We start from the raw sequence: 15,148 nt of genomic DNA, 5'->3' as shown, positions 1-15,148 counted from the left end.
TGCTACGTGACGGAAAGCAATGTCTCTAGTGTGTGTATGTTTTGTTGGGGCCGCCATCACGCCATCACTCCCGTCTCGATTTTCCCTTAGCATCCTTCCCGCCATCGACGCCATCGAGAGACTCCCACGTGGGGGAATGGCGAACATACACGAAAGCAAATTGTACGAACATAAATTGGCACCGATATGTTATTGTTATTGCGTTTGAAGTTACAATGTCATGATTGTCCGGACCCAGGACCCAGGATGAATCGATGAGTTACGGAATGCGTTCGCCTACGGTGAGCTATGCACATTTGCCGCATCTCCTCGACCGAAGAAGCGTCTTATTATAAGACGTTTTTGATCAATGTAATGGACATGATCAAAGGATGTCCTCAGAAATGGCCCCGAACGATGGCAGACACTTTGCTGTAAGCTGCACCTTGTGTGGGGAAGGATTAAACTTGTTGTAAGGTAAGGTCACCTAACAATTAATACCCCACCGTACAACGCCCAATCCGATCGAACGCAAGTCAAATCGAGCAGCTTGAACTGGTTTCATAACTGAAGCATCTTGTTAAAGACATCGCTTATAGGCGAAATACATAAAAGAGCCATTAGAAATGGAGTAGAAAATCATCCTATCTTAATCCTGATTTACAGCATCTTCTCCAAACTAACTGATTCTTGACTGCCGAGCGTAACAGCGTCCATTCTCGGAACCTGCAACCATCTTCCAGCCGTTCGTAATTATTTGCTGCAAATTAAAACGGTTCCATACTTAATATCTACGCTCGGTGTTCCAACGTTTCGGCTACTATTTCGCGCCTATACCGCTCTGGACAAAGCACAAACTCAAACACAAACCAAGGCACGCAGTGTGAGAGCAACCTGAATCGTTTGCTAAAGCTCGGATGTCCTACTTCCACGGACTTCAGCCCGGCTCACAGAACATTCAATTAATTATAGTTATTGCTTTTAATTCCTTTCGTCCAAACACCCCCGGAATCCGGCCCCCCCCGAAACTCGATGGCGCACAATCATGCCGAAGAAAACTTTCTTCCTGTGGCTTGTAGTTCTCGTCTGCCGTTGGAGAAAAGATTTTTCGTGCAGCAAAATCGGCAAAAGTCCTGCCCCATGGACGACACCCAGAACAGGGCGGTGGAAGGGACACACAGCATGTACTTACCCCTTTCAGCCCGAGAGCTTAGCTTCTTGCTGGCTGTGTCGGTGGTCCTTAAGCCTCGGTGGCTGCTAAAAGGATATCTTGTTTCATCTTGACATTGTGTGCCTTGGAGTCCTGTCCCGGCACCCAGTTTGCGGTAGCTAAAATGCGGAAAGGATTGTATGGGAAGGATTTCGTTCGGTTCCACAGCAGCAACTCCAGCGGTATCAGCAAACATAGACGGATTTGCTGTTTGAGACAATACTCAGATTATTGTGTTACATAAGTAGAATTAAATCTTGGAAATTGTCCGTTTTCTGCCACGCTCTGGATGGCTTGGCATTAGGGGCACCGGGATGCTGGGAGTGAGTGGGATGGACATCTTTCTCGCTGGAAACCCTTGGAGTCATTTCGCCTCTTAGCGTTTTGTGTTTGTATATGTCCATCGAGCGTTGGGATAAGAGAATCGCGTGGAAATGACTTGAAAGTCCTTTGGGAGCTTTGAACATGGTTGTGTCCCCCGTACGGAAGCGGACATTGCATTTGATGCTAATGGCTGTATGTGGGTGAAGCTCTAATTTCAAGAGCGGAGCACCGAGGACTGTCAAGCCATTTACAGTCGAACGTTAGTTGCTGTCGTCCTTTTTGGGGAGACTGTTCGAGAGTTTGATAGTTGAATTATTATTTGTTCTAGAAGAGGTCCCCAACCAACGAAGAACGATTCTGTTTTCTTTGCCCGACACAACAGAGGAATCGTTCCTCCAAGGAACATATAGATAATACTCCAAAAGAGGCTACTCCACACAGCAACTGTTAATTGGCGTAGTCTATTAGTGTGTATTGAAAGAAATAATAGAACATTTAATATTAAACGTTCCAGAGATGTACTTTGATGTTTCAAGAAGGGTAAATATTAATTTTACAGTGTAGTTTATGAATATCCAAAGTATCACGGAGGGTTATTCAAATGTAACCACTGTACAAGCAATGGACACCCATCCAGATTCTGCTTGCAACAACATTTTTAATTAAAATATCTGCTTCTTTTCATGGTGCCTGCAGCGAAGTTTGTTTTAAGAAATGACTTTGCTAACTAGTGCAAAAGCACAAACCGGTCCATTAACTGGGCATTCCGAGTGATATGGATACAGGCAAAAAGACTCACGCAGCCATGCCCACACATCAAGAACCGACCATATCAAGCATCAGGTGGCAATGAAGCAGCAGCAGTAGAAGCAAAATGGACGACCATGTACCGGAAAAGAAGAATAACAAACGATATTTAAACAGTTTTGAAAATGATTTTAATATGAAAGCATAATATTTGTTTTCTATTATATCCGCAGAACTGATGGGTATCCGCACACTCGCCACCGCGCAGCGTCTCCACACGCTCATCCCGATGCTCGAACAGCAAATCGAAGTGACATGCCACCGAACACTCGGGCACACGGCTCCCAGCACCATTTGGATGGTGAGCGAAACGCCACACGAAGAACATTTTCCTGCGCCATCATGCTCCCATCACACGGGTAGATTGAAATGATATTCCACTGTTGATGGAACACGTGGTGGTGATGGTATTAAGAATTCTGTTACCATTTTTTTTTCCTTCTGTGTCCTCCATCCCGCGTTTTAGCTTTCCACCTCCAGGGCGAACTCGATGCCGCGATGATGCGGGAAAGAGCCGGACCGGGAACTGTTTAACGCTCTGTGGGCATTAAGCGGGTTTGTGAAGGTATATCCGTGGCATCTTCCACCGGTGTCAGCTTGACAGGCGGATTGGTCTGCGCCATTTAGAGACTGGTGGTCGTCTCGTTTGTTGTTTTTTTCTGTTTTGTTACCCTTTCTTCTGCTTTACTTCTTTTGTGGAACGATCAGACGATCACGAGCATCGCGTCCGACAAATAGCCATTTCATCCTTCATCACCGTCATCGTGGAAGGTATGATACACCCGACACGCGAAACCCAACAAGGGCAGCAGACGGGAGTCAACTAGAGCCTCACGGACTGTTTACCTTTGTCCCAGGCCACCTTCAGGCTCCTTTGCTTGCTATGGCCGGGTGCTTATCTGTGCCCCGTTCTTGCCGTGGAGTGATTGAAATTGATTTCATGTAGATGTGGCGTTTTTCTAATGTTTTAATGTTGTGATCCAAATCACATTCATTTGTAACAAAAGATGGAAGATCTAAGTTGTTATATCCATAGGTGACGCGATCGCATAAACCTTCTGCGTGTTTTATGATAACAATTCGTTAAATTTTCTATCTATCTATTTTCTTCCTTAATTCTGGTTTCGTTATTTGTTTCATATTAGTCTTATTAGTTTTTTCGTAATTTTCTTTTCAATTTAAAATCCTTAATAATAACATATTTGTTGCCTTTGATCCTATAAATACCTCATCGCATAGTAGGAACATGTGTGCGATAAATTCTCCCAACTGAAATGTTTCACTAATTGCGCCACTTTTCCAGCATCATTTTTCACCGCAACGAATCAAAGCGATTCATCGTTCGATAAGGGAGCACGTTAGCGAAGTTTAACACCAATCAATGCTTCAAATCTCGTGCAAATCATGTTCCACCCGCTTCTCAATCCCATACCCATAAGAAGGCTGGTACGGTTACGGTGTATTATAATGATGACGATGACGTTGATGATTCTGTTCCACTTATCAGCATCTGGTTCAAGCATCGCTATCACTTCCCTGCTGCCACTCGGAAAGGGCAGAAATGATCTTGAAATTTCATTCTATGTTTTGACAACGATCATTAATTTCAATACACGTCTTTGGATGATGGTGGGCAGTGGGTTGACGAGAGGGAACCATATTGTGGGGCAAGGCACTAAAGGCAAGTGTTTCTATTATTTTATTTATGACTTTTTTCTTGTCTTCGCGGTGCCTTGCAGCCGTATGAAACAAAGCTGACCATCCTTGCAGCGGCCACAGCTGTTGGCGGATGTGGCCGATACGATGAGGGGTTTTTGTGTTCTTGCCTTATCGCGTCCACTACCTAAACATAACCTATTTTCCATTCCAGCGTACTCATCGTCCGATTGACAGAATCGTGCCTCGGGAATCAATATTTAGTTTCGTGGAAGGCAAACGATCGCCGCGCGATTCTCTCCACGGACGACGGTGATAGCGTTGCGTTGAGTTATTTATTCTCCATAAAGAATTCAATCTGTGCAATCGGGCAATCTGTGGCGTTGATCGCACATAATTCAATCCCGTTTCAATTTCATTACCGTGGCCGGCTGCTCGGCTGGAGAAAAGATGCGGAAAATTATCTCAAGGGAGACTTCACTTTTCACACGATTTTCCAATTCTCCAAGCACAGTTTGGCAAAGGTGTTGCGATGTGCCGTTTCGGCCGAAGGCTGATGGCAATCGATTGTATCGATTGTTCGATTTGGCACCGACAACAGGCGAGTCTTGGTCGGAATAATTGGATACAATCAGCTGAATGTGATGCTGTGTTGTCGATACAAGAAGCAAACGGATTTTGCATAATAATATTGCTGTTTTTCTATTGACAGTTGTTCTTTGTTACGACTACTCACAGGATCCTGGAATAGAAGAGTTTGTTTTAGTATTATCAGCTGTAAATTTTATCCACTAATAATAAATATTTTTATACATGCCTTGCATGTGACTCTTTCTGGATAGACTGCAAACCATTGCAGACGTATGACATGCTCCGCGTTCTAAATTTGGCAATAAATGCCTTTTCGGTTCTATCCTTCTAGTTGTTCTTGAAGTAGTTATTCTTTTCCTCCTTCCATCGATCCCATTAGTTGATTCAACCATCCGTGCCGCAAAACCTGGAAGATAGCAAAACGTAGCAGTAAGCGAAGGCACACAATCTTTGACTTTGGTAATCATAAATCACAATTAAATCTTTATTTAAAACCGAACAACTGAGCAGAGGATGTGTGTGACCCACGATTGCTCTTTGCTGCGTTGTTTCTTCCATTTTCGGTTGTCTTTTACACGATCTAGCGCACGAGTTTTGAGCCGGACGATCGACAACGTTTCACGATCAAGCAGGCTCACGCTAACGAGGAAGAAGAGCGGTATAACGCGAAAACAAACATTGATAGAAGCAGTGCCTGCGTTTAAACTGACGCGTTCACAACTTCATCGAACGCACGCTCGCTGGATGAAATATTGTTTATCTAATTGTTTACTTTACGATAGTGCTCAGCGGACGGTGCGTTTATTTTCGGGAACAACAAACTGTTGCCGCGTTCATACGGTTGAATGGCCTCTGCAATGTGTTAGCGTGCCTTTTTTTTCGTCCAAGTTTTCCCAGATCGATTTGTGTGCCGTCTCCGGGAACCGTTCCCGTTCGTGGCGTGTGTGTTGTGTGTGGTGGATGGAGGTATCACAAAACCTTCACCGTGTCCGTGAAATAGTGCGGGAAGGTGATCGATCGTACGACGGCGTCTGTTTTCCGTGCTCGTAAAGTGTTTATTTGTCCCCGGAAGCAGCGGTCCGTCTCTGAGCCGGGGTCATGAGGTTAATGCGATAAGAAAGCGATGGTGGAAGTGGTTGGTTGGTGCTTGTGTGTTGTGTTACCGTGATAAGAATTACCCGTACCTAGCACGGGAAATAATGCGTTTCACGTAGTGCGTTTGAGCTTAGTTCCGCGATAAGAAGTTAATTGAATCGGAAAGCCTTGGTTAATTGAAACCAAGATCGATTTTGTTTCGACAGCGTTGAAACAATAGTGATGAGTGTCACGATTATGATCCGCGTCTTTATCACATGTGCTTCCCGTAGGAAAGATAGCCGTGCATTCGACACGAAGCAGAGTGGCGCAGTGGAAGCGTGCTGGGCCCATAACCCAGAGGTCCGTAGATCGAAACTACGCTCTGCTATGAAATTTCTCCGTTGGCGTTTTTTTATCGGTGAGTGTAAAAATCTTTTTTATTATTGCGGGTTGGGAAATAATATCGTGAATTTAGTGTTATATTATTCTATTCTATTTCAAATCATCGATTCTTTTATTTGAGTCCTTTGGAGCACAATTTTAATCAGACATTGAGTGAAGATATGTGTATTCTTAAGAGTATTTTTATAATCAATTTCTCTTGTGTTTGTGCAGTTAAAATAAGCTTCCTCTAGCTGCTCCTGCTGCTGCAACTATCCCAGAACTCATCCCTACCAACTTACAATGGGATTGTTAGGAAAACTTGTTACACGCCCCCTTTAAAAGTTTTCATAACAAGAAAAACATTAAAAGTGAAAATCAATGTTGGTTCTGGACCGCACGACTAGATTGGGCGATTACCAGGAATTCCACAGCTGCCTCTCCGTTTGTTAGCTTGCCCTTTGTTGTCGTATTAATTTATTTTTCGAAAATCAAACAAACTCCGCACTCTACCAGCATCGAGGGAGCACAGGAATGGAAACACCTGGAATGCTATCGATTCTACCATCATTGGGACGAAGGTTTTGTGGTGTCCCTTGTGTAACTAAGGACTCCGAGAAGCTGAGATATAAATGGATAAGGGAATGATCGGTCAATCCTATCGCGTTATGTCCTTCCACGCTTCACCCTAACGTTCGAAGGCAGCATGTCCTTTGGCATCCTTTGCTGTCGACCGTACCGTGTGTCGGTTATTGTCACCACAGAAAGGAAGCAAAAAGATGACATCGACTTGCTGTCCTCTCTTGGTTTCACCAAAATTATCACATTATGCACCGCCGCGATCACCGGGACGGTGGCTTCACCTGGTCCTTGCCGACTACCTGCCGAACACGCTCCGCTGCCATTCGAATGCCGGAGTCAAAATATTGTGATGAATTCCACAACCGGCAAGGACACGACGTCTACCTACCACTGTGCTCATCAATCATCTCTCTTCCCGGACCCCGCCGTTCTGACGGAGGCAGGGAGAAATGATTCGTCCCTGCGTGTAAAAATGGTAATATACACACGGTCGTTCGGTTTTGAACATTCCACCTTTCAAGTCGGTTGTGGTAAAGTACACCGTTGAAGCATCAATATATGTATGTATTTTTTTTCGTCTAAAGCCCCAAGTCTCCCTTGACCCGTTTTGCTCGCAGCAGCGCGTACGCGTTTCGAATCGATCGAAGGCGGTCCAATCCCGAATCCCGGTGAAGTCGGTGCCCATCCCCCATACGGAGCGGAATCCGTTGTGGCGGGTTGTGTGCAAAGTCGCACAGTCGCAGACTAATGGTTTCCACGGAAATGGGCACCGCGCACGAACGCATCAATCCTGTGTGTGCGGGGTGTGCGAACAAAAGAATCATTAAGTGCTTTATTGAGATGAAAACGTTTGCTTTCATATCATGGCGCTCGTCTCGCGCTCAGCTCGCTTTAAATGCATTCAATTAGGCGGTTGGAAGGGGTAGGGCAAGGAACTGCTGGGTGAAAGGGCCGAACAGGTGAGTGGGAGAGGGACTTTAAATTAGGCACTGGGTGTGAGGTGTTGTGGACCCACCTCACACAGGTGGGAAATATTAATAAAAGCAAGACCCACAACCTCATGCGCCGTATGATGCGGACTGTTTTGATGAGGCCGCTCCGTTCGCTTCATTGATGGGGTCAGGATGTCAAAAAAGTGCACATTTGTGTAGCGGCAACTCAAGAAAAGGCAGACATTTGGAATATGATGCTACACGGTGTAGACGGTATGGCAGAATGGCTAAGATGTATACACGAGCAAATATAATAAATGATGCCGCAAGGTGACAGGTGAGCGAAGCAACAGCGGCCCACGATACGAATTGTTTAGAATAATGTGTATGCGAGCGGGATATAATACAGTTATTTGTTAAAATGTAACTAAACAACGTATGTGAATTACTGAGATGGGTACTTCCATGGGAACTTTTATTGATGAAGTTGTAGAATTTATTGATTTATACGTAAAATTTATATTCGAGATGTCATGCATATACTTTCGATTTCAATACACTAATTAATTCCGGATTCCGAGAACTTCGAAAGAATATAGTTCCGTAATAGTTTCTGGAGGTACAAATGTCGTCTATTCTTGGGATTTCTCATAGTTAGTAGTTTAGAATTGTTCACATTGAAGATATAACAGGTGGGCCGATAATTGTTTGGCCTATGACAGTAAACACTTTTTTTTTGCCAAATTTTTTTTTGTATTCAACATACGTCCCTTCAAGGGTGATTTACCAATTATAGCGGTCTTTCAATTTTTCGATACCATTTTTATAGTAATATTTGCACCTTGCCTCAAAAAACGTCTTTGTTTCGGCGATCACCTCTCTATCCGAGGAAAATTTCTTCTTAGAGGACATCCTTTCGGGATCTGAGAAATGGAGTTAGTCACTGGGAGCCAGATCTACAAAGTACGGTGGGTGGCGAAGAATTTCGTGGCCTAATTCATGAATTTTTGCCATTGTTTTCACTGATTTGTGGCACGGTGCGTTGTCTTGACGAAACAAAAATTTTTTTTCTTCAAATGCGGCCGTTTTTTGGCGATTTCGTCCTTCAATCGCTCCAAAAATTTGATGTTGTAAACCACTAGGTGGATTTCAACGGGTTTTTCGGAGGATTTTTAAGTTTAAACACGGAGCGAGGTTTTTCCGCGTTTTTACAAAGTTCTCTCCTCTTTATTCTCTGACACATGACATATGTCAAACTGATCATCACGGTATACATATTAGTTCAAGGTTTTTACATTTTCTTGCCCAGGGTGAATAATTTTCGTACGTCTACAGCTCGGCCTTTCCTGGCCTAGTGAATTGCCCTCAATTCCTAAACTAGTTATGTGTTGACTTATTCAACGCGTCATAAAGAAATCAACGGTCCGGGAGAGGAACAATCCACCTTCTCAATTTGTCGGCTTCTAAAATTCCATCATATGGTAGTTGAGTAATTTGACATCCATCGATGTCACGCACGATGTAGCGATCACTAGCGAGTCTTTTGTTCAATCTTGTGTATTTTGGATGACTTTGATTCCGGTTATTTAAATTCATTAATGTTTTTATGCTGTATGTGTTTTTAATCTGGCTAAGATGGATATTTAATTTAGCTAATGCATCTCTACCGAGAATCATTGACCATGTCATACAGCTTTTTGGTAAAACAATGAGGTTGTGATTAATCGTTGTTCCTCCAATCTGAACCAGAAATTCTACTTCTCCTAGCGATAACAAAGTTGGACCTCCTATTCCGCGAAACATAGTTGATCTCGGTTCTCGAACCAAAATCTTGGGAAGAACTGCTTCACTAACAAAACTTTTAGGGCTCTTGCTGGGCGTTCAGATTACAAATGGATTCTATATCTGCTTCGGGCTCTTCGTAACAGGACATAGCAGCAATTTGCTGGTTCCGCTGTGGACAGTTTTGGTAAAGATGATCCGTCTTGTGGCAACGGAAACAGGATCCAGGTGGTCGAATCGGCAAACGGCAATCTTTTTCTGAATGTCCGAATCTACGACAGTTTTGACATCTAGACTGCTGGCTCGTATTTGGCTGCTGGCTCGTATTTGGCTGCTGGTTCGTATTTGCTTGCTGTTTCGATGGTGCGGCTGAAGTGAAAGGACCGAGCGTTCGCATGTTCTCATATTCCTTAAGTAAGGGCGTTAATGCATCTAAGGTGTTGGCAATAAAACGCATGAATGCCGTGTTTACTGGATCGCCAAGTCCATCGATAATGATGTGGACGAGTTCATTCTCTGGAATTGACGCTTTTCCCGCGATATTTTTCATTTCCAGGAGGTACCGGAGAGTCGTTTCATCAGCATTCAACCGTCGACTTCTTAACTTTTTGTAAATATATTCGGTCGTCGGTTTGTTATCAAAAGCGTTTTCAAGAGCACTTTTGAGTTCTGCGTACTTTTGGCAATTTATGGTTTGGGCCAACAAGGCTGCAGTGCCTCCCAATGTACGTCGTAACAAAAGCAATCGGTGTGAATCTTTAACGCTCGTCATCACGAATGCTTCTTCCAGCGTTGTAAACCACTGGGTGATGTCTTCTTCACCATCTCCCGTAAATTTCGGCACAACAGCTTCAACATACTTCAATGCCTCCATTGGTGATGGATGCTGGGATGTGTCCGCCGCTTGCTTCTCCAGCAGAAACAATTGCTTTTCAAGCTCTAGCCGTTTGATTTTTTGTTCCAAAGCAGCGATGGTTGCTGCTTCGCTGCTTTTCGGTTGCTCACACAAGATGGCATCAGTGCAATTCGTTTGCTTAAACAAAATGGCGTCACTTTCATCGCGGCGGATTGCGTCATTCGTTTCCTCACTAGTTGACTTTCCTTTGTCAACCGCTTCGTGGAAGACGCGCCGAACTTGCGCGACTGTGGCTGTTTCAGGGAGGTCGATGCCGGCTGCTTGCAGCGTCCACTGCATTTCTTCTTTCGTAGGCATTTTTCCTATAACTTGGATTATCCCACTTCTGAGCTGTAAACCACTAGGTGGATTTCAACGGGTTTTTCGGAGGATTTTTAAGTTTAAACACGGAGCGAGGTTTTTCCGCGTTTTTACAAAGTTCTCTCCTCTTTATTCTCTGACACATGACATATGTCAAACTGATCATCACGGTATACATATTAGTTCAAGGTTTTTACATTTTTCTTGCCCAGGGTGAATAATTTTCGTACGTCTACAATGTAATAGTCGCTGTTAATGGTTTTTCCTTTCTCAAGATAGTCGATGAAGATTATTCCTTGCGAATCCCAAAAACCTGACGCCCTAACCTTGCCAGCTGATTGTTGCGTTTTCCCCCGCTTTGGAGCAAGTTCATCGCGTCCAGTCCACTCGGACGACTGTCTATTCGACTTTGAAGTGAAGTGGAGAAGCCAACACTCATCCACAGTAACATACTGACGCAAAAACTCGGATTTATTTCGCTTAAACAGCTCCAAACACAGCTCCGAATTATCAAATCGTTGATGTTTTTGGTCAAATGTGAGCTCACGCGACAGCCATTTTGCACAGAGCTTTCTCATATCCAAATACTCGTGAACGATATGTCCAACACGTTCCTTAGACATCTTTAGGGTGTCAGCTATCTCGATCAACTTCACATTACGGTTGCTTTTAATAATTATGTGGATTTTTTTTATGTTTTCCTCAATAACCACCTGTTTTGGGCGTCCACTGTGTTCACCATCTTCAGTGCTCGTTTCACCACTTTTTAAGTTAGCATACCAATATTTTATGATTGATTTTGGTGGAGAATTGTCCAAAATCAAGCCAATTTTTGGCTTCAACTGTATTTTTCCCCTTCAAAAAGCAATATTTGATCAATACGCGAATTTCCTTCTTTTCCATGATTTCTCAAAACACAAAAGTTACGTCACACAAAATGCTCTAGCCTACTAGATTAATGTCCGAGTGCTGTCAAATTTGGACAGAATTCGTTTGAAGGTTGGTACAAACGAAATATGATATGGATAAAAATCTTCTAGCGCGATAAATGTGTTAGGCCAAACAATTATCAGCCCACCTGTTAAGAGCGTCCTAAAATAGCTTGGTTCACACAACAACAATCTAATCTCACCGCTTTCACAGCATCATTTGTTGAGGTTTTTGGGGGTAGCTGTAAGGAAGGTTGTAAGGACATCAAGACATGCTCTCAAGTAGTTCTAAGTCATCTGGTTCCCAGTAACTGGAGATGTTTGCCCTCAGCTAGACTCGGAGCATATCAGTTGTGAGAGGACATGTATCGCAAATTGATAATCTTCAGTAAAGTCTAAGTTGTGCAGATGCCCTCCAAGATGTGATAGGCTCAAAGACCTCTATGCCTTCGCTAGAGGCATTTAAGATTTAATCGTGTTGAAATGGAACTCGTTTACTCATCAGCTTCAATCGAGATACTTCCCTCATCCACTATCAACCGATGTCGAAAATCATCAAAGTAGACGATCTTGCCAACTGTCAAAGCTACCAGCAAAGGACCAGGTTACTGAGATCGCCTGCACATTCGCAGGTTTGCAAAATATAAATTACCGCATTTTCCACCATCCGGTGAATTGATGATGGAGTATCGGAAATCGGTCCAACATATGCCCCACCGGTACGCTCGTGTTGTATCTCTTCTCCATTGCCCATAATGGACTCCCCGGGCAGTCCCAGCGAGCGTGAGCCTCTGTGTGTGTGTGTTTATATTGCCGATGAAGTCAAACCAATGTGCAACATATTTCATTTTCCACTCGAACCTACCGCATGTTTATCGCCTTTCGCTTTCCCCACGTGCGGGCACAGCTAAATGTGCTGACTCGGAATCCTTTTCCCGGGGAATCTTTGCGTAAATGTGTCTAGATGTGTGTGTGTGTGTGTGTTTGCATTAAGTTGTGGTGATCGCTCATAACCAATCCCGCACACTACTGTTACCCCTCTCCGCCACACGGCTTTCGTTATGATTTGTGTGATAAATGTGTGCATATTAAAGTGTATCAAATTCAAATATGTCTCGCCTCTCCCGGGAGTTGTCTGGGACTGGAAGCTTAAATAGACTCCCCAGGCGTTTATGGGAATGACTGGAGGGAGGGCAGTTGGCATACCGGCGAGCGTTGAAATGTGTCTTCTCCATCTTCACGGGGCATTCCTTTCCTTTGGTGAGTGGTTGAGCAACGGGCAGCTTTGCTGGGGGCGCACGTGCAACGCAGAACCGTAATCCTTACATCGAGCGGAACCGAATGGAGGGCCGCCATCATGGGGAAACACACCGACACCGACACCGTCACCTAATGTCGTCCATTTTCATGCCTTTTCCGGGGGGGGGAAAGTACCATTGTTTCTACTCACCGCGGTATCGCGCACTTTCGTACTTTCGCATAAAACCGAAGCATCACCAGCAGCAAAACGCATGGCCGATCTCAAAAACTTCTAAACACTTGGCAGCGGGACAAAGACCCGGTTACGGGATGGAGAGACAACAAAAAAAACCGTTTACCACTCGGCAAGTGCCAAGGAGGCAAGTGCGCGGGGTCTATTACACAGGCACCACAGCACTCTCCCAGCGGGCAGGCAAATGTGCACCGAAGCACTGTGCAGGAAACGGACACGGGACAGGACACAGGGGTTAAAATATGGGAAATTTATGATCTTGCAAAAATGATTATACGCTAGAAAACAGCAGGTAAGTTCAGGATCAGTGCCGGGGTTCGCTGTGGGTGGGAGGAACCGAGAAACTTCCCGCTTTCCTTTAAGACGCACCCGTTACAAGACCGGTTTACTTCGTGCCGGAACTGTCGTCGCATCCACTCCCGGGCTCGTGGTCGGGATTTTGAGGATGATGTGCATGCATAAGACCCGGTCCAGTCCCGATGACATCTTCAGCATAGACAGCCGGACAAAAGGAGAGAGAGAGACGGAGCGAGCGAGAACGGCAGCAAGGAAGCTAGTCATAAATAAGCAACCGGGGGATTAGGATGCCTGACGGGACACCACGGGAGCGCGATCAAACACCCCACCCCCGTGCCCGGAGAGATCATGCAAAAAAGGATCCCGAAACCCGGGGGAAAGTTGCCTGGTGACAGAATGCAATGCCACGCTTTGTTCACACAGTGTGCCACGCTTCGGGTTGTGCAGTTTTGAGGATTTGATAAACGAGCTGCCTTAGAGGGTTCGTAGTGCAGAAGAAGTTGTGGCCGGCCAAGTCAAACATAAAAAAAGGGTTCGCCAGGGTACCACGAAGGTACCACAGAGCGTTACAGAGCGGGTTAATCGACCGTTCTGGCGGGTGGAGTGGAAACAAAAACGATGACATCTCAATGGGTACGCGCGCGACACCACAAAGTGGAGCCGCCATTTCATTTGTCTTTCAAAAAAAAAAACATTCAAATGAGGGGTCGATAATTGTGGCGCGGTTGTTTGATTGGCACCGGGGCCACTGCGAAATAGTAAAACATATTACGCTCGCTTAATTGTATGCATTGTTTGCTTGAAAGAGGAGGACGCTGATGCGACTTGAAAGCTGTCAGATTCTGCTGGCTCTTTTCGTTCGTTAATGAGTTGAGCTCTGGGAGAAAAAATAAAACAGTCTTGTTTATCTTTAAATAAAAGGTATTACGAGTTCGGGTGAGAAGTTTGGTTATTTATCTATAATACACCGGAATTGGAACAAATTCAATTCCAAATCAACTTCATAACAAAATGATGATAGCGCCCTCTGTCGGGTTTCTAAGCAACTGTCATGACTGTCAACTCGATCCGTTACTATTTGACTATCACTATTTTTTCTAATTAAAGATCAAATACCAAACCTTCAAAAGTTAAAAGCAGCGTTGGAACGTGTTTAATTATAATAGAATATTCCACCCCGGTTTAATCGAATGCTTAATGGTGTTATGATTTTAAACTGAGTTTCTAATAGAGTTTCCCATCATATTAGAACCCTTCCGTTTAATTACGGTTACTAATGACTCGAGTGGTATTTTTCCAGTTCGTCAAATAGAATAAGCACGACTAGATGAAGATTAAACTTAAACTCAAACAACAACCATTTCGGATGCTGTTGGTTTTTTACAACGGCGCAAACAAATAGCAAAAAAGGGCACGATTTTCGATCTGCTTAGCACGACAGAAAACAAATCCTTTCCCTGTTTGTTTTCTGGACAATTAATCATGAAACCTTTTTCCTCCCATTGTTGCACACCTCAAGTACAGGGGGGAAAAAAACGTTAAATTCCAAGAGCATATTTGACTGATCATTACATTAGCGTCCCACCTACAGCAGACCACCGGGCTATCTGCTCACCTAGGCGTCAACGTCGTCATAATGATGATTGGATTTTTCATCTTCACGCAGTGTCTTGCAAACTGCGCTGCTTAATGTTTTGTAAAATGCGTACCACGCCGGAACCGGACCGAAAGCGCCAACGAAACAAGGCTCTAAGCATAGCAGGTTAACGGCCGCGGTTTTGACATTTTGGAACCAAGATGGAGCATTCTGGAAATGTTTTTTAAATTTTACCCAAGAACAACGATACTTTTCGGGAAACAACAGGCTCGTTTCCATTCGTTGCACGGTTTGGT

The 15,148-nt window shown here is 44.3% G+C and overlaps 1 protein-coding gene and 1 non-coding gene across 2 annotated transcripts in view; both read left to right on the top strand.

Annotated features, from left to right (window-relative positions):
* The window catches only part of LOC128298853 (MOXD1 homolog 2-like), a 154,643-nt gene that overhangs the window by 12,663 nt on the left and 126,832 nt on the right, over nucleotides 1–15,148 (top strand). The gene's annotated exons all lie outside the window — the stretch shown is intronic.
* Trnam-cau (transfer RNA methionine (anticodon CAU)) lies at nucleotides 5,961–6,032 on the top strand. The gene has a single exon. It is a non-coding gene; the product is annotated as a tRNA-Met (tRNA).

The sequence above is a fragment of the Anopheles moucheti genome, chromosome 2 (assembly GCF_943734755.1).
Source record: "Anopheles moucheti chromosome 2, idAnoMoucSN_F20_07, whole genome shotgun sequence".
Classification (NCBI taxonomy): Eukaryota; Metazoa; Arthropoda; class Insecta; order Diptera; family Culicidae; genus Anopheles; species Anopheles moucheti.
Note: the sequence above shows the minus strand (reverse complement) of the source record. Positions and strands in the feature narration are given on the sequence as shown.